Below are 27,231 nucleotides of genomic sequence, written 5' to 3'. Positions count from 1 at the left end.
ATCGGTTTCCTGCAATTCTGCCCCGCTTTCAAGTCCTCTTGGCAGCCTTACTTCAGTCTATTTTTGGACGATAGCTGTCATTTATAACTCTGCAGGTTTGTGAATTACAGTGACCCTGAGCTCCTTTCTTCAACTCGCTTTCTTTTGAGCTGGCCGCAACACCGCAGGATGGCTTCAGGCCCTAATCTGGTTCCGGCACGGCACGCTGAGCCTTTGGTTAATTCCTCTTCCTGGTGGGAAATGAGAGTTAAATTTGCCAATCCAGACACCTCCAGCTAGTCTCTCATTGGTTCTCGCTATTCCTGTTCATCTTCCACAGAAATTGCAAACTGGGCCAAACAGGAGGTTAAAGGGACTGACTCTCCAAGTCGGGAGAGTGTTAGTAAAGCGTCTGGAATGTTGCACCCGAGTACCAGGGTACGAAAACTGAGACATATTTGAACACGTCTCCCGATCACATGGTTGATCATACTCTGGGTTCCACATGCATGTTTTAGCTGAAGGAAGAATACCTAAAACCTGGGTAGTTGAAACCCGTGGAATGGGTACCATGCAATATGACTTCAAAGGGTCTTCATTTGCTCACCGAACATCTCCAATCCTATCACTGCTGCGTTTATGCCCCTGTACACATGCTTGATTCTCTTTCGGAGACATAGCAATCCATAGGTTTTAAGATACTTACTAGTCAGGTACATTCTTAGGCGTTTAATATGGGGTGTTGAGTCCATTTCGTTGAGCAAGGAGTAGCTCTTGTCTATTCCATATTTGGCTTAAGGAACTTTATCTGTGCTCATTTCAATCTCTGGTTTTATGCAGCACCCCAACTCACCTTTCCCCTTAAGCAAGCATAAGTTGGTTTTCTAAATTTGAGACACTGTTCTGTTCTGTAATTCAGTTCCTGTGTAGCCAAGTTTACATTCCGTGTATTACTGATATCTTATGATGTTTCTTTTTCTGTGTGACTTATTTCAGTTAGAATCATCATACCTGAATCCACTCATTGTGCTGCTAAGGGCCTGATGACACAGATTTCATTGCTGAGTGATATTGTTTTGTAAGTAAATACCACAACTTCTTTACCCATTTTTCACTTTCTGCGATGTTGAACTTGTACTGTAAACGAGGTTCTTGTAAACAGAGCCGTTCCAAACTTTGGGGTGGCTGTGTCTTTTTGATTTTAATTTCCCTAAGCTATAGGACCATAAGTGGAAGTGCCCTAGGTTCTGTTGCTTTGTTTTTTAGATGTTTCAGGAAACACCATACACTTCTCCCGAGTGGTTGTTGGCAATTTACATCCCGCCCTTCAGCATAACAAGGCTCCCAGTTCTCCATGGCCTGTCCTGCCTTTCTGGATTTTACCCTTTTTTCAGATGGCCCTTTTGACCGGGGGGAAGTGAGACTTCATTGTAGTGCAGATTTCCTTTGCAAGCTTGCTTGGTTGGCCAAAAAGGGCGTATGCGTTTTTTCCTGAATATATTCAGGAAAAAACGCATACGCCCTTTTTGGCCAAGTGCATCATTGTGGACGTTCTGCCTCTTTTCCTATGCTTTCAATGCAATTCCAGTCTACCTCCTGAAATCGGTTTCCTGCAATTCTGCCCCGCTTTCAAGTCCTCTTGGCAGCCTTACTTCAGTCTATTTTTGGACGATAGCTGTCATTTATAACTCTGCAGGTTTGTGAATTACAGTGCCCCTGAGCTCCTTTCTTCAACTCGCTTTCTTTTGAGCTGGCCGCAACACCGCAGGATGGCTTCAGGCCCTAATCTGGATCCGGCACGGCACGCTGAGCCTTTGGTTATTTCCTCTTCCTGGTGGGAAATGAGAGTTAAATTTGCCCGTCCAGACACCTCCAGCTAGTCTCTCATTGGTTCTCGCTATTCCTGTTCATCTTCCGCAGAAATTGCAAACTGGGCCAAACAGGAGGTTAAAGGCGCTGACTCTCCAAGTGGGGAGAGTGTTAGTAAAGCGTCTGGAATGTTGCACCCGAGTACCAGGGGAGGAAAACTGAGACATATTTGAACACGTCTCCCGTTCACATGGTTGATCATACTTGGGTTCCACATGCATGTTTTAGCTGAAGGAAGAATACCTAAAACCTGGGTAGTTGAAACCCGTGGAATGGGTACCATGCAATATGACTTCAAAGGGTCTTCATTTGCTCACCGAACCTCTCCAATCCTATTACTGCTGCGTTTATGCCCCTGTACACATGCTTGATTCTCTTTCGGAGACATAGCAATCCATAGGTTTTAAGATACTTACTAGTCAGGTACATTCTTAGGCGTTTAATATGCGGTGTTTAGTCCATTTCGTTGAGCAAGGAGTAGCTCTTGTCTATTCCATATTTGGCTTAAGGAACTTTATCTGTGCTCATTTCAATCTCTGGTTTTATGCAGCACCCCAACTCACCTTTCCCCTTAAGCAAGCATAAGTTGGTTTTCTAAATTTGAGACCCTGTTCTGTTTTGGAATGCAGTTCCTGTGTAGCCAAGTTTACATTCCGTGTATTAGTGATATCTTATGATGTTTCTTTTTCTGTGTGACTTATTTCAGTTAGAATCATCGTACCTGAATCTACTCATTATGCTGCTACGGGCCTGATGACATAGATTTCATTGCTGAGTGATACTGCATTGTACGTAAGTACCACAAGTTCTTTATGCATTTTTCACTTTCTGTGATATTGAACTTGTACGGTAAACGAGGTTCTTGTAAACAGAGGCGTCCCAAACTTTGGGGTGGCTGTGTCTTTTTGATTTTAATTTCCCTAAGCTATAGGACCATAAGTGGAAGTGCCTTAGGCTCTGTTGCTTTGTTTTTTAGATGTTTCAGGAAACACCATACACTTCTCCCGAGTGTCTGTTGGCAATTTACATCCCGCCCATCAGCATAACAAGGCTCCCAGTTCTCCATGGCCTGTCCTGCCTTTCTGGATTTTACACTTTTTTCAGATGGCCCTTTTGACCGGGGGGAAGTGAGACTTCATTGTAGTGCAGATTTCCTTTGCAAGTTTGCTTGGTTGGCCAAAAAGGGCGTATGTGTTTTTTCCTGAATATATTCAGGAAAAAACGCATACGCCCTTTTTGGCCAAGTGCATCATTGTGGACGTTCTGCCTCTTTTCCTATGCTTTCAATGCAATTCCAGTCTACCTCCTGAAATCGGTTTCCTGCAATTCTGCCCCGCTTTCAAGTCCTCTTGGCAGCCTTACTTCAGTCTATTTTTGGACGATAGCTGTCATTTATAACTCTGCAGGTTTGTGAATTACAGTGCCCCTGAGCTCCTTTCTTCAACTCGCTTTCTTTTGAGCTGGCCGCAACACCGCACGATGGCTTCAGGCCCTAATCTGGTTCCGGCACGGCACGCTGAGCCTTTGGTTAATTCCTCTTCCTGGTGGGAAATGAGAGTTAAATTTGCCCATCCAGACACCTCCAGCTAGTCTCTCATTGGTTCTCGCTATTCCTGTTCATCTTCCACAGAAATTGCAAACTGGGCCAAACAGGAGGTTAAAGGGACTGACTCTCCAAGTCGGGAGAGTGTTAGTAAAGCGTCTGGAATGTTGCACCCGAGTACCAGGGGAGGAAAACTGAGACATATTTGAACACGTCTCCCGATCACATGGTTGATCATACTCTGGGTTCCACATGCATGTTTTAGCTGAAGGAAGAATACCTAAAACCTGGGTAGTTGAAACCCGTGGAATGGGTACCATGCAATATGACTTCAAAGGGTCTTCATTTGCTCACCGAACATCTCCAATCCTATCACTGCTGCGTTTATGCCCCTGTACACATGCTTAATTCTCTTTCGGAGACATAGCAATCCATAGGTTTTAAGATACTTACTTGTCAGGTACATTCTTAGGCGTTTAATATGGGGTGTTGAGTCCATTTCGTTGAGCAAGGAGTAGCTCTTGTCTATTCCATATTTGGCTTAAGGAACTTTATCTGTGCTCATTTCAATCTCTGGTTTTATGCAGCACCCCAACTCACCTTTCCCCTTAAGCAAGCATAAGTTGGTTTTCTAAATTTGAGACCCTGTTCTGTTCTGTAATTCAGTTCCTGTGTAGCCAAGTTTACATTCCGTGTATTACTGATATCTTATGATGTTTCTTTTTCTGTGTGACTTATTTCAGTTAGAATCATCATACCTGAATCCACTCATTGTGCTGCTAAGGGCCTGATGACATAGATTTCATTGCTGAGTGATATTGCTTTGTAAGTAAATACCACAACTTCTTTATCCATTTTTCACTTTCTGCGATGTTGAACTTGTACTGTAAACGAGGTTCTTGTAAACAGAGCCGTTCCAAACTTTGGGGTGGCTGTGTCTTTTTGATTTTAATTTCCCTAAGCTATAGGACCATAAGTGGAAGTGCCCTAGGTTCTGTTGCTTTGTTTTTTAGATGTTTCAGGAAACACCATACACTTCTCCCGAGTGGTTGTTGGCAATTTACATCCCGCCCTTCAGCATAACAAGGCTCCCAGTTCTCCATGGCCTGTCCTGCCTTTCTGGATTTTACCCTTTTTTCAGATGGCCCTTTTGACCGGGGGGAAGTGAGACTTCATTGTAGTGCAGATTTCCTTTGCAAGCTTGCTTGGTTGGCCAAAAAGGGCGTATGCGTTTTTTCCTGAATATATTCAGGAAAACACGCATATGCCCTTTTTGGCCAAGTGCATCATTGTGGACGTTCTGCCTCTTTTCCTATGCTTTCAATGCAATTCCAGTCTACCTCCTGAAATCGGTTTCCTGCAATTCTGCCCCGCTTTCAAGTCCTCTTGGCAGCCTTACTTCAGTCTATTTTTGGACGATAGCTGTCATTTATAACTCTGCAGGTTTGTGAATTACAGTGCCCCTGAGCTCCTTTCTTCAACTCGCTTTCTTGTGACCTGGCCGCAACACCGCAGGATGGCTTCAGGCCCTAATCTGGATCCGGCACGGCACGCTGAGCCTTTGGTTATTTCCTCTTCCTGGTGGGAAATGAGAGTTAAATTTGCCCGTCCAGACACCTCCAGCTAGTCTCTCATTGGTTCTCGCTATTCCTGTTCATCTTCCGCAGAAATTGCAAACTGGGCCAAACAGGAGGTTAAAGGCGCTGACTCTCCAAGTGGGGAGAGTGTTAGTAAAGCGTCTGGAATGTTGCACCTGAGTACCAGGGTACGAAAACTGGGACATATTTGAACACGTCTCCCGATCACATGGTTGATCATACTCTAGGTTCCACATGCATGTTTTAGCTGAAGGAAGAATACCTAAAACCTGGGTAGTTGAAACCCGTGGAATGGGTACCATGCAATATGACTTCAAAGGGTCTTCATTTGCTCACGAACCTCTCCAATCCTATCACTGCTGCGTTTATGCCCCTGTACACATGCTTGATTCTCTTTCGGAGACATAGCAATCCATAGGTTTTAAGATACTTACTAGTCAGGTACATTCTTAGGCGTTTAATATGCGGTGTTGAGTCCATTTCGTTGAGCAAGGAGTAGCTCTTGTCTATTCCATATTTGGCTTAAGGAACTTTATCTGTGCTCATTTCAATCTCTGGTTTTATGCAGCACCCCAACTCACCTTTCCCCTTAAGCAAGCATAAGTTGGTTTTCTAAATTTGAGACACTGTTCTGTTCTGTAATTCAGTTCCTGTGTAGCCAAGTTTACATTCCGTGTATTACTGATATCTTATGATGTTTCTTTTTCTGTGTGACTTATTTCAGTTAGAATCATCATACCTGAATCCACTCATTGTGCTGCTAAGGGCCTGATGACACAGATTTCATTGCTGAGTGATATTGTTTTGTAAGTAAATACCACAACTTCTTTACCCATTTTTCACTTTCTGCGATGTTGAACTTGTACTGTAAACGAGGTTCTTGTAAACAGAGCCGTTCCAAACTTTGGGGTGGCTGTGTCTTTTTGATTTTAATTTCCCTAAGCTATAGGACCATAAGTGGAAGTGCCCTAGGTTCTGTTGCTTTGTTTTTTAGATGTTTCAGGAAACACCATACACTTCTCCCGAGTGGTTGTTGGCAATTTACATCCCGCCCATCAGCATAACAAGGCTCCCAGTTCTCCATGGCCTGTCCTGCCTTTCTGGATTTTACCCTTTTTTCAGATGGCCCTTTTGACCGGGGGGAAGTGAGACTTCATTGTAGTGCAGATTTCCTTTGCAAGCTTGCTTGGTTGGCCAAAAAGGGCGTATGCGTTTTTTCCTGAATATATTCAGGAAAAAACGCATACGCCCTTTTTGGCCAAGTGCATCATTGTGGACGTTCTGCCTCTTTTCCTATGCTTTCAATGCAATTCCAGTCTACCTCCTGAAATCGGTTTCCTGCAATTCTGCCCCGCTTTCAAGTCCTCTTGGCAGCCTTACTTCAGTCTATTTTTGGACGATAGCTGTCATTTATAACTCTGCAGGTTTGTGAATTACAGTGCCCCTGAGCTCCTTTCTTCAACTCGCTTTCTTTTGAGCTGGCCGCAACACCGCAGGTTGGCTTCAGGCCCTAATCTGGATCCGGCACGGCACGCTGAGCCTTTGGTTATTTCCTCTTCCTGGTGGGAAATGAGAGTTAAATTTGCCCGTCCAGACACCTCCAGCTATTCTCTCATTGGTTCTCGCTATTCCTGTTCATCTTCCGCAGAAATTGCAAACTGGGCCAAACAGGAGGTTAAAGGGACTGACTCTCCAAGTTGGGAGAGTGTTAGTAAAGCGTCTGGAATGTTGCACCCAAGTACCAGGGTACGAAAACTGAGACATATTTGAACACGTCTCCCGATCACATGGTTGATCATACTCTGGGTTCCACATGCATGTTTTAACTGAAGGAAGAATACCTAAAACCTGGGTAGTTGAAACCCGTGGAATGGGTACCATGCAATATGACTTCAAAGGGTCTTCATTTGCTCACCGAACATCTCCAATCCTATCACTGCTGCGTTTATGCCCCTGTACACATGCTTGATTCTCTTTCGGAGACATAGCAATCCATAGGTTTTAAGATACTTACTAGTCAGGTACATTCTTAGGCGTTTAATATGGGGTGTTGAGTCCATTTCGTTGAGCAAGGAGTAGCTCTTGTCTATTCCATATTTGGCTTAAGGAACTTTATCTGTGCTCATTTCAATCTCTGGTTTTATGCAGCACCCCAACTCACCTTTCCCCTTAAGCAAGCATAAGTTGGTTTTCTAAATTTGAGACACTGTTCTGTTCTGTAATTCAGTTCCTGTGTAGCCAAGTTTACATTCCGTGTATTACTGATATCTTATGATGTTTCTTTTTCTGTGTGACTTATTTCAGTTAGAATCATCATACCTGAATCCACTCATTGTGCTGCTAAGGGCCTGATGACACAGATTTCATTGCTGAGTGATATTGTTTTGTAAGTAAATACCACAACTTCTTTACCCATTTTTCACTTTCTGCGATGTTGAACTTGTACTGTAAACGAGGTTCTTGTAAACAGAGCAATTCCAAACTTTGGGGTGGCTGTGTCTTTTTGATTTTAATTTCCCTAAGCTATAGGACCATAAGTGGAAGTGCCCTAGGTTCTGTTGCTTTGTTTTTTAGATGTTTCAGGAAACACCATACACTTCTCCCGAGTGGTTGTTGGCAATTTACATCCCGCCCTTCAGCATAACAAGGCTCCCAGTTCTCCATGGTCTGTCCTGCCTTTCTGGATTTTACCCTTTTTTCAGATGGCCCTTTTGACCGGGGGGAAGTGAGACTTCATTGTAGTGCAGATTTCCTTTGCAAGCTTGCTTGGTTGGCCAAAAAGTGCGTATGCGTTTTTTCCTGAATATATTCAGGAAAAAACGCATACGCCCTTTTTGGCCAAGTGCATCATTGTGGACGTTTTGCCTCTTTTCCTATGCTTTCAATGCAATTCCAGTCTACCTCCTGAAATCGGTTTCCTGCAATTCTGCCCCGCTTTCAAGTCCTCTTGGCAGCCTTACTTCAGTCTATTTTTGGACGATAGCTGTCATTTATAACTCTGCAGGTTTGTGAATTACAGTGCCCCTGAGCTCCTTTCTTCAACTCGCTTTCTTGTGACCTGGCCGCAACACCGCAGGATGGCTTCAGGCCCTAATCTGGATCCGGCACGGCACGCTGAGCCTTTGGTTATTTCCTCTTCCTGGTGGGAAATGAGAGTTAAATTTGCCCGTCCAGACACCTCCAGCTAGTCTCTCATTGGTTCTCGCTATTCCTGTTCATCTTCCGCAGAAATTGCAAACTGGGCCAAACAGGAGGTTAAAGGCGCTGACTCTCCAAGTGGGGAGAGTGTTAGTAAAGCGTCTGGAATGTTGCACCTGAGTACCAGGGTACGAAAACTGGGACATATTTGAACACGTCTCCCGATCACATGGTTGATCATACTCTAGGTTCCACATGCATGTTTTAGCTGAAGGAAGAATACCTAAAACCTGGGTAGTTGAAACCCGTGGAATGGGTACCATGCAATATGACTTCAAAGGGTCTTCATTTGCTCACGAACCTCTCCAATCCTATCACTGCTGCGTTTATGCCCCTGTACACATGCTTGATTCTCTTTCGGAGACATAGCAATCCATAGGTTTTAAGATACTTACTAGTCAGGTACATTCTTAGGCGTTTAATATGCGGTGTTGAGTCCATTTCGTTGAGCAAGGAGTAGCTCTTGTCTATTCCATATTTGGCTTAAGGAACTTTATCTGTGCTCATTTCAATCTCTGGTTTTATGCAGCACCCCAACTCACCTTTCCCCTTAAGCAAGCATAAGTTGGTTTTCTAAATTTGAGACACTGTTCTGTTCTGTAATTCAGTTCCTGTGTAGCCAAGTTTACATTCCGTGTATTACTGATATCTTATGATGTTTCTTTTTCTGTGTGACTTATTTCAGTTAGAATCATCATACCTGAATCCACTCATTGTGCTGCTAAGGGCCTGATGACACAGATTTCATTGCTGAGTGATATTGTTTTGTAAGTAAATACCACAACTTCTTTACCCATTTTTCACTTTCTGCGATGTTGAACTTGTACTGTAAACGAGGTTCTTGTAAACAGAGCCGTTCCAAACTTTGGGGTGGCTGTGTCTTTTTGATTTTAATTTCCCTATGCTATAGGACCATAAGTGGAAGTGCCCTAGGTTCTGTTGCTTTGTTTTTTAGATGTTTCAGGAAACACCATACACTTCTCCCGAGTGGTTGTTGGCAATTTACATCCCGCCCTTCAGCATAACAAGGCTCCCAGTTCTCCATGGCCTGTCCTGCCTTTCTGGATTTTACCCTTTTTTCAGATGGCCCTTTTGACTGGGGGGAAGTGAGACTTCATTGTAGTGCAGATTTCCTTTGCAAGCTTGCTTGGTTGGCCAAAAAGGGCGTATGCGTTTTTTCCTGAATATATTCAGGAAAAAACGCATACGCCCTTTTTGGCCAAGTGCATCATTGTGGACGTTCTGCCTCTTTTCCTATGCTTTCAATGCAATTCCAGTCTACCTCCTGAAATCGGTTTCCTGCAATTCTGCCCCGCTTTCAAGTCCTCTTGGCAGCCTTACTTCAGTCTATTTTTGGACGATAGCTGTCATTTATAACTCTGCAGGTTTGTGAATTACAGTGCCCCTGAGCTCCTTTCTTCAACTCGCTTTCTTGTGACCTGGCCGCAACACCGCAGGATGGCTTCAGGCCCTAATCTGGATCCGGCACGGCACGCTGAGCCTTTGGTTATTTCCTCTTCCTGGTGGGAAATGAGAGTTAAATTTGCCCGTCCAGACACCTCCAGCTACTCTCTCATTGGTTCTCGCTATTCCTGTTCATCTTCCGCAGAAATTGCAAACTGGGCCAAACAGGAGGTTAAAGGCGCTGACTCTCCAAGTGGGGAGAGTGTTAGTAAAGCGTCTGGAATGTTGCACCTGAGTACCAGGGTACGAAAACTGGGACATATTTGAACACGTCTCCCGATCACATGGTTGATCATACTCTAGGTTCCACATGCATGTTTTAGCTGAAGGAAGAATACCTAAAACCTGGGTAGTTGAAACCCGTGGAATGGGTACCATGCAATATGACTTCAAAGGGTCTTCATTTGCTCACGAACCTCTCCAATCCTATCACTGCTGCGTTTATGCCCCTGTACACATGCTTGATTCTCTTTCGGAGACATAGCAATCCATAGGTTTTAAGATACTTACTAGTCAGGTACATTCTTAGGCGTTTAATATGCGGTGTTGAGTCCATTTCGTTGAGCAAGGAGTAGCTCTTGTCTATTCCATATTTGGCTTAAGGAACTTTATCTGTGCTCATTTCAATCTCTGGTTTTATGCAGCACCCCAACTCACCTTTCCCCTTAAGCAAGCATAAGTTGGTTTTCTAAATTTGAGACACTGTTCTGTTCTGTAATTCAGTTCCTGTGTAGCCAAGTTTACATTCCGTGTATTACTGATATCTTATGATGTTTCTTTTTCTGTGTGACTTATTTCAGTTAGAATCATCATACCTGAATCCACTCATTGTGCTGCTAAGGGCCTGATGACACAGATTTCATTGCTGAGTGATATTGTTTTGTAAGTAAATACCACAACTTCTTTACCCATTTTTCACTTTCTGCGATGTTGAACTTGTACTGTAAATGAGGTTCTTGTAAACAGAGCCGTTCCAAACTTTGGGGTGGCTGTGTCTTTTTGATTTTAATTTCCCTAAGCTATAGGACCATAAGTGGAAGTGCCCTAGGTTCTGTTGCTTTGTTTTTTAGATGTTTCAGGAAACACCATACACTTCTCCCGAGTGGTTGTTGGCAATTTACATCCCGCCCTTCAGCATAACAAGGCTCCCATTTCTCCATGGGCTGTCCTGCCTTTCTGGATTTTACCCTTTTTTCAGATGGCCCTTTTGACTGGGGGGAAGTGAGACTTCATTGTAGTGCAGATTTCCTTTGCAAGCTTGCTTGGTTGGCCAAAAAGGGCGTATGCGTTTTTTCCTGAATATATTCAGGAAAAAACGCATACGCCCTTTTTGGCCAAGTGCATCATTGTGGACGTTCTGCCTCTTTTCCTATGCTTTCAATGCAATTCCAGTCTACCTCCTGAAATCGGTTTCCTGCAATTCTGCCCCGCTTTCAAGTCCTCTTGGCAGCCTTACTTCAGTCTATTTTTGGACGATAGCTGTCATTTATAACTCTGCAGGTTTGTGAATTACAGTGCCCCTGAGCTCCTTTCTTCAACTCGCTTTCTTGTGACCTGGCCGCAACACCGCAGGATGGCTTCAGGCCCTAATCTGGATCCGGCACGGCACGCTGAGCCTTTGGTTATTTCCTCTTCCTGGTGGGAAATGAGAGTTAAATTTGCCCGTCCAGACACCTCCAGCTAGTCTCTCATTGGTTCTCGCTATTCCTGTTCATCTTCCGCAGAAATTGCAAACTGGGCCAAACAGGAGGTTAAAGGCGCTGACTCTCCAAGTGGGGAGAGTGTTAGTAAACGTCTGGAATGTTGCACCTGAGTACCAGGGTACGAAAACTGGGACATATTTGAACACGTCTCCCGATCACATGGTTGATCATACTCTAGGTTCCACATGCATGTTTTAGCTGAAGGAAGAATACCTAAAACCTGGGTAGTTGAAACCCGTGGAATGGGTACCATGCAATATGACTTCAAAGGGTCTTCATTTGCTCACGAACCTCTCCAATCCTATCACTGCTGCGTTTATGCCCCTGTACACATGCTTGATTCTCTTTCGGAGACATAGCAATCCATAGGTTTTAAGATACTTACTAGTCAGGTACATTCTTAGGCGTTTAATATGGGGTGTTGAGTCCATTTCGTTGAGCAAGGAGTAGCTCTTGTCTATTCCATATTTGGCTTAAGGAACTTTATCTGTGCTCATTTCAATCTCTGGTTTTATGCAGCACCTCAACTCACCTTTCCCCTTAAGCAAGCATAAGTTGGTTTTCTAAATTTGAGACACTGTTCTGTTCTGTAATTCAGTTCCTGTGTAGCCAAGTTTACATTCCGTGTATTACTGATATCTTATGATGTTTCTTTTTCTGTGTGACTTATTTCAGTTAGAATCATCATACCTGAATCCACTCATTGTGCTGCTAAGGGCCTGATGACACAGATTTCATTGCTGAGTGATATTGTTTTGTAAGTAAATACCACAACTTCTTTACCCATTTTTCACTTTCTGCGATGTTGAACTTGTACTGTAAACGAGGTTCTTGTAAACAGAGCCGTTCCAAACTTTGGGGTGGCTGTGTCTTTTTGATTTTAATTTCCCTAAGCTATAGGACCATAAGTGGAAGTGCCCTAGGTTCTGTTGCTTTGTTTTTTAGATGTTTCAGGAAACACCATACACTTCTCCGGAGTGGTTGTTGGCAATTTACATCCCGCCCTTCAGCATAACAAGGCTCCCAGTTCTCCATGGCCTGTCCTGCCTTTCTGGATTTTACCCTTTTTTCAGATGGCCCTTTTGACCGGGGGGAAGTGAGACTTCATTGTAGTGCAGATTTCCTTTGCAAGCTTGCTTGGTTGGCCAAAAAGGGCGTATGCGCTTTTTCCTGAATATATTCAGGAAAAAACGCATACGCCCTTTTTGGCCAAGTGCATCATTGTGGACGTTCTGCCTCTTTTCCTATGCTTTCAATGCAATTCCAGTCTACCTCCTGAAATCGGTTTCCTGCAATTCTGCCCCGCTTTCAAGTCCTCTTGGCAGCCTTACTTCAGTCTATTTTTGGACGATAGCTGTCATTTATAACTCTGCAGGTTTGTGAATTACAGTGCCCCTGAGCTCCTTTCTTCAACTCGCTTTCTTGTGACCTGGCCGCAACACCGCAGGACGGCTTCGGGCCCTAATCTGGATCCGGCACGGCACGCTGAGCCTTTGGTTATTTCCTCTTCCTGGTGGGAAATGAGAGTTAAATTTGCCCGTCCAGACACCTCCAGCTAGTCTCTCATTGGTTCTCGCTATTCCTGTTCATCTTCCGCAGAAATTGCAAACTGGGCCAAACAGGAGGTTAAAGGCGCTGACTCTCCAAGTGGGGAGAGTGTTAGTAAAGCATCTGGAATGTTGCACCCGAGTACCAGGGGAGGAAAACTGAGACATATTTGAACACGTCTCCCGTTCACATGGTTGATCATACTTGGGTTCCACATGCATGTTTTAGCTGAAGGAAGAATACCTAAAACCTGGGTAGTTGAAACCCGTGGAATGGGTACCATGCAATATGACTTCAAAGGGTCTTCATTTGCTCACCGAACCTCTCCAATCCTACCACTGCTGCGTTTATGCCCCTGTACACATGCTTGATTCTCTTTCGGAGACATAGCAATCCATAGGTTTTAAGATACTTACTAGTCAGGTACATTCTTAGGCGTTTAATATGCGGTGTTGAGTCCATTTCGTTGAGCAAGGAGTAGCTCTTGTCTATTCCATATTTGGCTTAAGGAACTTTATCTGTGCTCATTTCAATCTCTGGTTTTATGCAGCACCCCAACTCACCTTTCCCCTTAAGCAAGCATTAGTTGGTTTTCTAAATTTGAGAACCTGTTCTGTTCTGTAATTCAGTTCCTGTGTAGCCAAGTTTACATTCCGTGTATTACTGATATCTTATGATGTTTCTTTTTCTGTGTGACTTATTTCAGTTAGAATCATCGTACCTGAATCTACTCATTATGCTGCTACGGGCCTGATGACATAGATTTCATTGCTGAGTGATACTGCATTGTACGTAAGTACCACAAGTTCTTTATGCATTTTTCACTTTCTGTGATATTGAACTTGTACGGTAAACGAGGTTCTTGTAAACAGAGGCGTCCCAAACTTTGGGGTGGCTGTGTCTTTTTGATTTTAATTTCCCTAAGCTATAGGACCATAAGTGGAAGTGCCCTAGGTTCTGTTGCTTTGTTTTTTAGATGTTTCAAGAAACACCATACACTTCTCCCGAGTGGTTGTTGGCAATTTACATCCCGCCCTTCAGCATAACAAGGCTCCCAGTTCTCCATGGCCTGTCCTGCCTTTCTGGATTTTACCCTTTTTTCAGATGGCCCTTTTGACCGGGGGGAAGTGAGACTTCATTGTAGTGCAGATTTCCTTTGCAAGCTTGCTTGGTTGGCCAAAAAGGGCGTATGCGTTTTTTCCTGAATATATTCAGGAAAAAACGCATACGCCCTTTTTGGCCAAGTGCATCATTGTGGACGTTCTGCCTCTTTTCCTATGCTTTCAATGCAATTCCAGTCTACCTCCTGAAATCGGTTTCCTGCAATTCTGCCCCGCTTTCAAGTCCTCTTGGCAGCCTTACTTCAGTCTATTTTTGGACGATAGCTGTCATTTATAACTCTGCAGGTTTGTGAATTACAGTGCCCCTGAGCTCCTTTCTTCAACTCGCTTTCTTGTGACCTGGCCGCAACACCGCAGGATGGCTTCAGGCCCTAATCTGGATCCGGCATGGCACGCTGAGCCTTTGGTTATTTCCTCTTCCTGGTGGGAAATGAGAGTTAAATTTGCCCGTCCAGATACCTCCAGCTAGTCTCTCATTGGTTCTCGCTATTCCTGTTCATCTTCCGCAGAAATTGCAAACTGGGCCAAACAGGAGGTTAAAGGCGCTGACTCTCCAAGTGGGGAGAGTGTTAGTAAAGCATCTGGAATGTTGCACCCGAGTACCAGGGGAGGAAAACTGAGACATATTTGAACACGTCTCCCGTTCACATGGTTGATCATACTTGGGTTCCACATGCATGTTTTAGCTGAAGGAAGAATACCTAAAACCTGGGTAGTTGAAACCCGTGGAATGGGTACCATGCAATATGACTTCAAAGGGTCTTCATTTGCTCCCCGAACCTCTCCAATCCTATCACTGCTGCGTTTATGCCCCTGTACACATGCTTGATTCTCTTTCGGAGACATAGCAATCCATAGGTTTTAAGATACTTACTAGTCAGGTACATTCTTAGGCGTTTAATATGCGGTGTTGAGTCCATTTCGTTGAGCAAGGAGTAGCTCTTGTCTATTCCATATTTGGCTTAAGGAACTTTATCTGTGCTCATTTCAATCTCTGGTTTTATGCAGCACCCCAACTCACCTTTCCCCTTAAGCAAGCATTAGTTGGTTTTCTAAATTTGAGAACCTGTTCTGTTCTGTAATTCAGTTCCTGTGTAGCCAAGTTTACATTCCGTGTATTACTGATATCTTATGATGTTTCTTTTTCCGTGTGACTTATTTCAGTTAGAATCATCGTACCTGAATCTACTCATTATGCTGCTACGGGCCTGATGACATAGATATCATTGCTGAGTGATACTGCATTGTACGTAAGTACCACAAGTTCTTTATGCATTTTTCACTTTCTGTGATATTGAACTTGTACGGTAAACGAGGTGCTTGTAAACAGAGGCGTCCCAAACTTTGGGGTGGCTGTGTCTTTTTGATTTTAATTTCCCTAAGCTATAGGACCATAAGTGGAAGTGCCCTAGGCTCTCTTGCTTTGTTTTTTAGATGTTTCAGGAAACACCATACACTTCTCCTGAGTGTCTGTTGGTAATTTACATCCCGCCCATCAGCATAACAAGGCTCCCAGTTCTCCATGGCCTGTCCTGCCTTTCTGGATTTTACACTTTTTTCAGATGGCCCTTTTTACCGGGGGGAAGTGAGACTTCATTGTAGTGCAGATTTCCTTTGCAAGCTTGCTTGGTTGGCCAAAAAGGGCGTATGCGTTTTTTCCTGAATATATTCAGGAAAAAACGCATACGCCCTTTTTGGCCAAGTGCATCATTGTGGACCTTCTGCCTCTTTTCCTGTGCTTTCAATGCAATTCCAGTCTACCTCCTGAAATCGGTTTCCTGCAATTCTGCCCCGCTTTCAAGTCCTCTTGGCAGCCTTACTTCAGTCTATTTTTGGACGATAGCTGTCATTTATAACTCTGCAGGTTTGTGAATTACAGTGGCCCTGAGCTGCTTTCTTCAACTCGCTTTCTTGTGACCTGGCCGCAACACCGCAGGATGTCTTCAGGCCCTAATCTGGTTCTGGCACGGCATGCTGAGCCTTTGGTTAATTCCTCTTCCTGGTGGGAAATGAGAGTTATATTTGCCCATCCAGACACATCCAGCTAGACTCTCATTGGTTCTCGCTATTCCTGTTCATCTTCCGCAGAAATTGCAAACTGGGCCAAACAGGAGGTTAAAGGGACTGACTCTCCAAGTCGGTAGAGTGTTAGTAAAGCGTCTGGAATGTTGCACCCGAGTACCAGGGTACGAAAACTGGGACATATATGAACACGTCTCCCGATCACATGGTTGATCATACTCTAGGTTCCACATGCATGTTTTAGCTGAAGGAAGAATACCTTAAACCTGGGTAGTTGAAACCCGTGGAATGGGTACCATGCAATATGACTTCAAAGGGTCTTCATTTGCTCACGAACCTCTCCAATCCTATCACTGCTGCGTTTATGCCCCTGTACACATGCTTGATTCTCTTTCGGAGACATAGCAATCCATAGGTTTTAAGATACTTACTAGTCAGGTACATTCTTAGGCGTTTAATATGGGGTGTTGAGTCCATTTCGTTGAGCAAGGAGTAGCTCTTGTCTATTCCATATTTGGCTTAAGGAACTTTATCTGTGCTCATTTCAATCTCTGGTTTTATGCAGCACCCCAACTCACCTTTCCCCTTAAGCAAGCATAAGTTGGTTTTCTAAATTTGAGACACTGTTCTGTTCTGTAATTCAGTTCCTGTGTAGCCAAGTTTACATTCCGTGTATTACTGATATCTTATGATGTTTCTTTTTCTGTGTGACTTATTTCAGTTAGAATCATCATACCTGAATCCACTCATTGTGCTGCTAAGGGCCTGATGACACAGATTTCATTGCTGAGTGATATTGCTTTGTAAGTAAATACCACAACTTCTTTACCCATTTTTCACTTTCTGCGATGTTGAACTTGTACTGTAAACGAGGTTCTTGTAAACAGAGCCGTTCCAAACTTTGGGGTGGCTGTGTCTTTTTGATTTTAATTTCCCTAAGCTATAGGACCATAAGTGGAAGTGCCCTAGGTTCTGTTGCTTTGTTTTTTAGATGTTTCAGGAAACACCATACACTTCTCCCGAGTGGTTGTTGTCAATTTACATCCCGCCCATCAGCATAACAAGGCTCCCAGTTCTCCATGGCCTGTCCTGCCTTTCTGGATTTTACACTTTTTTCAGATGGCCCTTTTGACCGGGGGGAAGTGAGACTTCATTGTAGTGCAGATTTCCTTTGCAAGCTTGCTTGTTTGGCCAAAAAGGGCGTATGCGTTTTTTCCTGAATATATTCAGGAAAAAACGCATACGCCCTTTTTGGCCAAGTGCATCATTGTGGACGTTCTGCCTCTTTTCCTATGCTTTCAATGCAATTCCAGTCTACCTCCTGAAATCGGTTTCCTGCAATTCTGCCCCGCTTTCAAGTCCTCTTGGCAGCCTTACTTCAGTCTATTTTTGGACGATAGCTGTCATTTATAACTCTGCAGGTTTGTGAATTACAGTGCCCCTGAGCTCCTTTCTTCAACTCGCTTTCTTTTGAGCTGGCCGCAACACCGCAGGATGGCTTCAGGCCCTAATCTGGTTCCGGCACGGCACACTGAGCCTTTGGTTATTTCCTCTTCCTGGTGGGAAATGAGAGTTAAATTTGCCCGTCCAGACACCTCCAGCTAGCCTCTCATTGGTTCTCGCTATTCCTGTTCATCTTCCGCAGAAATTGCAAACTGGGCCAAACAGGAGGTTAAAGGCGCTGACTTTCCAAGTGGGGAGAGTGTTAGTAAAGCGTCTGGAATGTTGCACCCGAGTACCAGGGGAGGAAAACTGAGATATATTTGAACACGTCTCCCATTCACATGGTTGATCATACTTGGGTTCCACATGCATGTTTTAGCTGAAGGAAGAATACCTAAAACCTGGGTAGTTGAAACCCGTGGAATGGGTACCATGCAATATGACTTCAAAGGGTCTTCATTTGCTCACCGAACCTCTCCAATCCTATCACTGCTGCGTTTATGCCCCTGTACACATGCTTGATTCTCTTTCGGAGACATAGCAATCCATAGGTTTTAAGATACTTACTAGTCAGGTACATTCTTAGGCGTTTAATATGCGGTGTTGAGTCCATTTCGTTGAGCAAGGAGTAGCTCTTGTCTATTCCATATTTGGCTTAAGGAACTTTATCTGTGCTCATTTCAATCTCTGGTTTTATGCAGCACCCCAACTCACCTTTCCCCTTAAGCAAGCATAAGTTGGTTTTCTAAATTTGAGACCTTGTTCTGTTCTGTAATTCAGTTCCTGTGTAGCCAAGTTTACATTCAGTGTATTACTGATATCTTATGATGTTTCTTTTTCTGTGTGACTTATTTCAGTTAGAATCATCATACCTGAATCCACTCATTGTGCTGCTAAGGGCCTGATGACACAGATTTCATTGCTGAGTGATATTGCTTTGTAAGTAAATACCACAACCTCTTTATCCATTTTTCAATTTCTGCGATGTTGAACTTGTACTGTAAACGAGGTTCTTGTAAACAGAGGCGTCCCAAACTTTGGGGTGGCTGTGTCTTTTTGATTTTAATTTCCCTAAGCTATAGGACCATAAGTGGCAGTGCCCTAGGCTCTGTTGCTTTGTTTTTTAGATGTTTCAGGAAACACCATACACTTCTCCTGAGTGTCTGTTGGTAATTTACATCCCGCCCATCAGCATAACAAGGCTCCCAGTTCTCCATGGCCTGTCCTGCCTTTCTGGATTTTACACTTTTTTCAGATGGCCCTTTTGACCAGGGGGAAGTGAGACTTCATTGTAGTGCAGATTTCCTTTGCAAGCTTGCTTGGTTGGCCAAAAAGGGCGTATGCGTTTTTTCCTGAATATATTCAGGAAAAAACGCATACGCCCTTTTTGGCCAAGTGCATCATTGTGGACGTTCTGCCTCTTTTCCTATGCTTTCAATGCAATTCCAGTCTACCTCCTGAAATCGGTTTCCTGCAATTCTGCCCCACTTTCAAGTCCTCTTGGCAGCCTTACTTCAGTCTATTTTTGGACGATAGCTGTCATTTATAACTCTGCAGGTTTGTGAATTACAGTGCTCCTGAGCTCCTTTCTTCAACTCGCTTTCTTGTGACCTGGCCGCAACACCGCAGGATGTCTTCAGGCCCTAATCTGGTTCTGGCACGGCACGCTGAGCCTTTGGTTAATTCCTCTTCCTGGTGGGAAATGAGAGTTAAATTTGCCCATCCAGACACCTCCAGCTAGTCTCTCATTGGTTCTCGCTATTCCTGTTCATCTTCCACAGAAATTGCAAACTGGGCCAAACAGGAGGTTAAAGGGACTGACTCTCCAAGTGGGGAGAGTGTTAGTAAAGCGTCTGGAATGTTGCACCCGAGTACCAGGGTATGAAAACTGAGACATATTTGAACACGTCTCCCGATCACATGGTTGATCATACTCTAGGTTCCACATGCATGTTTTAGCTGAAGGAAGAATACCTTAAACCTGGAGAGTTGAAACCCGTGGAATGGGTACCATGCAATATGACTTCAAAGGGTCTTCATTTGCTCACCGAACCTCTCCAATCCTATTACAGCTGCGTTTATGCCCCTGTACACATGCTTGATTCTCTTTCGGAGACATAGCAATCCATAGGTTTTAAGATACTTACTAGTCAGCTACATTCTTAGGCATTTAATATGCAGTGTTGAGTCCATTTCGTTGAGCAAGGAGTAGCTCTTGTCTATTCCATATTTGGCTTAAGGAACTTTATCTGTGCTCATTTCAATCTCTGGTTTTATGCAGCACCCCAACTCACCTTTCCCCTTAAGCAAGCATAACTTGGTTTTCTAAATTTGAGACCCTGTTCTGTTCTGTAATTCAGTTCCTGTGTAGCCAAGTTTACATTCCGTGTATTAGTGATATCTTATGATGTTTCTTTTTCTGTGTGACTTATTTCAGTTAGAATCATCGTACCTGAATCCACTCATTATGCTGCTACGGGCCTGATGACATAGATTTCATTGCTGAGTGATACTGCATTGTACGTAAGTACCACAAGTTCTTTATCCATTTTTCACTTTCTGTGATATTGAACTTGTACGGTAAACGAGGTTCTTGTAAACGGAGGCGTCCCAAACTTTGGGGTGGCTGTGTGTTTTTCATTTTAATTTCCCTAAGCTATAGGACCATAAGTGGAAGTGCCCTAGGTTCTGTTGCTTTGTTTTTTAGATGTTTCAGGAAACACCATACACTTCTCCTGAGTGTCTGTTGGCAATTTACATCCCGCCCATCAGTATAACAAGGCTCCCAGTTCTCAATGGCCTGTTGCATTTCTGGATTTTACACTTTTTTCAGATGGCCCTTTTGACCGGGGGGAAGTGAGACTTCATTGTAGTGCAGATTTCCTTTGCAAGCTTGCTTGGTTGGCCAAAAAGTGCGTATGCGTTTTTTCCTGAGTATATTCAGGAAAAAACGCATATGCCCTTTTTGGCCAAGTGCATCATTGTGGACGTTCTGCCTCTTTTCCTATGCTTTCAATGCAATTCCAGTCTACCTCCTGAAATCGGTTTCCTGCAATTCTGCCCCGCTTTCAAGTCCTCTTGGCAGCCTTACTTCACTCTATTTTTGGACGATAGCTGTCATTTATAACTCTGCAGGTTTGTGAATTACAGTGCCCCTGAGCTCCTTTCTTCAACTCGCTTTCTTGTGACCAGGCCGCAACACCGCAGGATGGCTTCAGGCCCTAATCTGGTTCCGGCCCGGCATGCTGAGCCTTTGGTTAATTCCTCTTCCTGGTGGGAAATGAGAGTTAAATTTGCCCGTCCAGACACCTCCAGCTAGCCTCTCATTGGTTCTCGCTATTCCTGTTCATCTTCCGCAGAAATTGCAAACTGGGCCATACAGGAGGTTAAAGGGACTGACTCTCCAAGTGGGGAGAGTGTTAGTAAAGTGTCTGGAATGTTGCACCCGAGTACCAGGGGAGGAAAAGTGAGACATATTTGAACACGTCTCCCGATCACATGGTTGATCATACTCTGGGTTCCACATGCATGTTTTAGCTGAAGGAAGAATACCTAAAATCTGCGTAGTTGAAACCCGTGGAATGGGTACCATGCAATATGACTTCAAAGGGTCTTCATTTGCTCACTGAACCGCTCCAATCCTATCACTGCTGCGTTTATGCCCCTGTACACATGCTTGATTCTCTTTCGGAGACATAGCAATCTATAGGTTTTAACATACTTACTAGTCAGGTACATTCTTAGGCGTTTAATATGCGGTGTTAAGTCCATTTCGTTGAGCAAGGAGTAGCTCTTGTCTATTCCATATTTGGCTTAAGGAACTTTGTGCTCATTTCAATCTCTGGTTTTATGCAGCACGCCAACTCACCTTTCCCCTTAAGCAAGCATAAGTTGGTTTTCTAAATTTGAGACCCTGTTCTGTTCTGTAATTCAGTTCCTGTGTAGCCAAGTTTACATTCCGTGTATTACTGATATCTTATGATGTTTCTTTTTCTGTGTGACTTATTTCAGTTAGAATCATCATACCTGAATCCACTCATTGTGCTGCTAAGGGCCTGATGACACAGATTTCATTGCTGAGTGATATTGTTTTGTAAGTAAATACCACAACTTCTTTACCCATTTTTCACTTTCTGCGATGTTGAACTTGTACTGTAAACGAGGTTCTTGTAAACAGAGCCGTTCCAAACTTTGGGGTGGCTGTGTCTTTTTGATTTTAATTTCCCTAAGCTATAGGACCATAAGTGGAAGTGCCCTAGGTTCTGTTGCTTTGTTTTTTAGATGTTTCAGGAAACACCATACACTTCTCCCGAGTGGTTGTTGGCAATTTACATCCCGCCCTTCAGCATAACAAGGCTCCCAGTTCTCCATGGCCTGTCCTGCCTTTCTGGATTTTACCCTTTTTTCAGATGGCCCTTTTGACCGGGGGGAAGTGAGACTTCATTGTAGTGCAGATTTCCTTTGCAAGCTTGCTTGGTTGGCCAAAAAGGGCGTATGCGTTTTTTCCTGAATATATTCAGGAAAAAACGCATACGCCCTTTTTGGCCAAGTGCATCATTGTGGACGTTCTGCCTCTTTTCCTATGCTTTCAATGCAATTCCAGTCTACCTCCTGAAATCGGTTTCCTGCAATTCTGCCCCGCTTTCAAGTCCTCTTGGCAGCCTTACTTCAGTCTATTTTTGGACGATAGCTGTCATTTATAACTCTGCAGGTTTGTGAATTACAGTGCCCCTGAGCTCCTTTCTTCAACTCGCTTTCTTGTGACCTGGCCGCAACACTGCAGGATGGCTTCAGGCCCTAATCTGGTTCTGGCCCGGCATGCTGAGCCTTTGGTTAATTCCTCTTCCTGGTGGGAAATGAAAGTTGAATTTGCCCGTCCAGACACCTCCAGCTAGCCTCTCATTGGTTCTCGCTATTCCTGTTCATCTTCCGCAGAAATTGCAAACTGGGCCAAACAGGAGGTTAAAGGGACTGACTCTCCAAGTCGGGAGAGTGTTAGTAAAGCATGTGGAATGTTGCACCCGAGTACCAGGGGAGGAAAACTGAGACATATTTGAACACGTCTCCCGTTCACATGGTTGATCATACTCTGGGTTCCACATGCATGTTTTAGCTGAAGGAAGAATACCTTAAACCTGGAGAGTTGAGAACCGTGTAATGGGTACCATGCAATATGATTTCAAAGGGTCTTCATTTGCTCACCGAACCTCTCCAATCCTATCACTGCTGCGTTTATGCCCCTGTACACACGCTTGATTCTCTTTTGGAGACATAGCAATCCATAGGTTTTAAGATACTTACTAGTCAGGTACATTCTTAGGCGTTTAATATGGGGTTTTGAGTCCATTTCGTTGAGCAAGGAGTAGCTCTTGTCTATTCCATATTTGGCTTAAGGAACTTTATCTGTGCTCATTTCAATCTCTGGTTTTATGCAGCACCCCAACTCACCTTTCCCCTTAAGCAAGCATAAGTTGGTTTTCTAAATTTGAGACCCTGTTCTGTTTTGGAATGCAGTTCCTGTGTAGCCAAGTTTACATTCCGTGTATTAGTGATATCTTATGATGTTTCTTTTTCTGTGTGACTTATTTCAGTTAGAATCATCATACCTGAATCCACTCATTGTGCTGCTAAGGGCCTGATGACACAGATTTCATTGCTGAGTGATATTGCTTTGTAAGTAAATACCACAACTTCTTTATCCATTTTTCACTTTCTGCGATGTTGAACTTGTACTGTAAACGAGGTTCTTGTAAACAGAGCCGTTCCAAACTTTGGGGTGGCTGTGTCTTTTTCATTTTAATTTCCCTAAGCTATAGGACCATAAGTGGAAGTGCCCTAGGTTCTGTTGCTTTGTTTTTTAGTTGTTTCAGGAAACACCATACACTTCTCCCAAGTGGTTCTTGGCAATTTACATCCCGCCCATCAGGATAACAAGGCTCCCAGTTCTCCATGGCCTGTCCTGCCTTTCTGGATTTTACACTTTTTTCAGATGGCCCTTTTGACCGGGGGGAAGTGAGACTTCATTGTAGTGCAGATTTCCTTTGCAAGCTTGCTTGGTTGGCCAAAAAGGGCGTATGCGTTTTTTCCTGAATATATTCAGGAAAAAACGCATACGCCCTTTTTGGCCAAGTGCATCATTGTGGACGTTCTGCCTCTTTTCCTATGCTTTCAATGCAATTCCAGTCTACCTCCTGAAATCGGTTTCCTGCAATTCTGCCCCGCTTTCAAGTCCTCTTGGCAGCCTTACTTCAGTCTATTTTTGGACGATAGCTGTCATTTATAACTCTGCAGGTTTGTGAATTACAGTGCCCCTGAGCTCCTTTCTTCAACTCGATTTCTTGTGACATGGCCGCAACACCGCAGGATGGCTTCAGGCCCTAATCTGGTTCCGGCCCGGCATGCTGAGCCTTTGGTTAATTCCTCTTCCTGGTGGGAAATGAGAGTTGAATTTGCCCGTCCAGACACCTCCAGCTAGCCTCTCATTGGTTCTCACTATTCCTGTTCATCTTCCGCAGAAATTGCAAACTGGGCCAAACAGGAGGTTAAAGGGACTGACTCTCCAAGTCGGGAGAGTGTTAGTAAAGCGTCTGGAATGTTGCACCCGAGTACCAGGGGAGGAAAACTGAGACATATTTGAACACGTCTCCCGTTCACATGGTTGATCATACTCTGGGTTCCACATGCATGTTTTAGCTGAAGGAAGAATACCTTAAACCTGGAGAGTTGAGACCCGTGTAATGGGTACCATGCAATATGACTTCAAAGGGTCTTCATTTGCTCACCGAACCTCTCCAATCCTATCACTGCTGCGTTTATGCCCCTGTACACATGCTTGATTCTCTTTTGGAGACATAGCAATCCATAGGTTTTAAGATACTTACTAGTCAGGTACATTCTTAGGCGTTTAATATGGGGTTTTGAGTCCATTTCGTTGAGCAAGGAGTAGCACTTGTCTATTCCATATTTGGCTTAAGGAACTTTATCTGTGCTCATTTCAATCTCTGGTTTTATGCAGCACCCCAACTCAACTTTCCCCTTAAGCAAGCATAAGTTGGTTTTCTAAATTTGAGACCCTGTTCTGTTTTGGAATGCAGTTCCTGTGTAGCCAAGTTTACATTCCGTGTATTAGTGATATCTTATGATGTTTCTTTTTCTGTGTGACTTATTTCAGTTAGAATCATCATACCTGAATCCACTCATTGTGCTGCTAAGGGCCTGATGACACAGATTTCATTGCTGAGTGATATTGCTTTGTAAGTAAATACCACAACTTCTTTATCCATTTTTCACTTTCTGCGATGTTGAACTTGTACTGTAAACGAGGTTCTTGTAAACAGAGCCGTTCCAAACTTTGGGGTGGCTGTGTCTTTTTCATTTTAATTTCCCTAAGCTATAGGACCATAAGTGGAAGTGCCCTAGGTTCTGTTGCTTTGTTTTTTAGTTGTTTCAGGAAACACCATACACTTCTCCCAAGTGGTTCTTGGCAATTTACATCCCGCCCATCAGCATAACAAGGCTCCCAGTTCTCCATGGCCTGCCCTGCCTTTCTGGATTTTACACTTTTTTCAGATGGTCCTTTTGACCGGGGGGAAGTGAGACTTCATTGTAGTGCAGATTTCCTTTGCAAGCTTGCTTGGTTGGCCAAAAAGTGTGTATGCGTTTTTTCCTGAATATATTCAGGAAAAAACGCATACGCCCTTTTTGGCCAAGTGCATCATTGTGGACGTTCTGCCTCTTTTCCTATGCTTTCAATGCAATTCCAGTCTACCTCCTGAAATCGGTTTCCTGCAATTCTGCCCCGCTTTCAAGTCCTCTTGGCAGCCTTACTTCAGTCTATTTTTGGACGATAGCTGTCATTTATAACTCTGCAGGTTTGTGAATTACAGTGCCCCTGAGCTCCTTTCTTCAACTCGCTTTCTTGTGACCTGGCCGCAACACCGCAGGATGGCTTCAGGCCCTAATCTGGTTCCGGCCCGGCATGCTGAGCCTTTGGTTAATTCCTCTTCCTGGTGGGAAATGAGAGTTGAATTTGCCCGTCCAGACACCTCCAGCTAGCCTCTCATTGGTTCTCGCTATTCCTGTTCATCTTCCGCAGAAATTGCAAACTGGGCCAAACAGGAGGTTAAAGGGACTGACTCTCCAAGTGGGGAGAGTGATAGTAAAGCGTCTGGAATGTTGCACCCGAGTACCAGGGAAGGAAAACTGAGACATATTTGAACACGTCTCCCGTTCACATGGTTGATCATACTCTGGGTTCCACATGCATGTTTTAGCTGAAGGAAGAATACTTTAAACCTGGAGAGTTGAGACCCGTGTAATGGGTACCATGCAATATGACTTCAAAGGGTCTTCATTTGCTCACCGAACCTCTCCAATCCTATCACTGCTGCGTTTATGCCCCTGTACACACGCTTGATTCTCTTTTGGAGACATAGCAATCCATAGGTTTTAAGATACTTACTAGTCAGGTACATTCTTAGGCGTTTAATATGGGGTTTTGAGTCCATTTCGTTGAGCAAGGAGTATCTCTTGTCTATTCCATATTTGGCTTAAGGAACTTTATCTGTGCTCATTTCAATCTCTGGTTTTATGCAGCACGCCAACTCACCTTTCCCCTTAAGCAAGCATAAGTTGGTTTTCTAAATTTGAGACCCTGTTCTGTTCTGTAATTCAGTTCCTGTGTAGCCAAGTTTACATTCCGTGTATTACTGATATCTTATGATGTTTCTTTTTCTGTGTGACTTATTTCAGTTAGAATCATCATACCTGAATCCACTCATTGTGCTGCTAAGGGCCTGATGACACAGATTTCATTGCTGAGTGATATTTCTTTGTAAGTAAATACCACAACTTCTTTATCCATTTTTCACTTTCTGTGATGTTGAACTTGTACTGTAAACGAGGTTCTTGTAAACAGAGCCGTTCCAAACTTTGGGGTGGCTGTGTCTTTTTGATTTTAAATTCCCTAAGCTATAGGACCATAAGTGGAAGTGCCCTAGGCTCTGTTGCTTTGTTTTTTAGATGTTTCAGGAAACACCATACACTTCTCCCGAGTGGTTGTTGGCAAATTACATCCCGCCCATCAGCATAACAAGGCTCCCAATTCTCCATGGCCTGTCCTGCCTTTCTGGATTTTACACTTTTTTCAGATGGCCCTTTTGACCGGGGGGAAGTGAGACTTCATTGTAGTGCAGATTTCCTTTGCAAGCTTGCTTGGTTGGCCAAAAAGGGCGTATGCGTTTTTTCCTGAATATATTCAGGAAAAAACGCATACGCCCTTTTTGGCCAAGTGCATCATTGTGGACGTTCTGCCTCTTTTCCTATGCTTTCAATGCAATTCCAGTCTACCTCCTGAAATCGGTTTCCTGCAATTCTGCCCCGCTTTCAAGTCCTCTTGGCAGCCTTACTTCAGTCTATTTTTGGACGATAGCTGTCATTTATAACTCTGCAGGTTTGTGAATTACAGTGCCCCTGAGCTCCTTTCTTCAACTCGCTTTCTTGTGACCTGGCCGCAACACCGCAGGATGGCTTCAGGCCCTAATCTGGTTCCGGCACGGCATGCTGAGCCTTTGGTTAATTCCTCTTCCTGGTGGGAAATGAGAGTTAAATTTGCCCGTCCAGACACCTCCAGCTAGCCTCTCATTGGTTCTCGCTATTCCTGTTCATCTTCCGCAGAAATTGCAAACTGGGCCAAACAGGAGGTTAAAGGGACTGACTCTCCAAGTCGGGAGAGTGTTAGTAAA

The 27,231-nt window shown here is 43.9% G+C and overlaps 1 long non-coding RNA gene across 4 annotated transcripts in view; it reads left to right on the top strand.

The window, feature by feature from the left end:
• Window positions 1-27,231, top strand: part of LOC307181126 — an 872,172-nt gene that overhangs the window by 258,949 nt on the left and 585,992 nt on the right. Inside the window, exon 1 of one of the 4 annotated variants that reach the window (XR_013825929.1) lies at window positions 26,176-26,321. The exons of the other annotated variants lie outside the window; for them this stretch is intronic. This is a non-coding gene — a long non-coding RNA (uncharacterized lncRNA). Of the gene's footprint in view, window positions 1-26,175; window positions 26,322-27,231 lie in introns of those variants that run through there. 4 annotated transcript variants of the gene reach the window in all.

This window comes from Stenella coeruleoalba, assembly GCF_951394435.1.
Source record: "Stenella coeruleoalba genome assembly, contig: scaffold_33, whole genome shotgun sequence".
Classification (NCBI taxonomy): Eukaryota; Metazoa; Chordata; class Mammalia; order Artiodactyla; family Delphinidae; genus Stenella; species Stenella coeruleoalba.
Note: the sequence above shows the minus strand (reverse complement) of the source record. Positions and strands in the feature narration are given on the sequence as shown.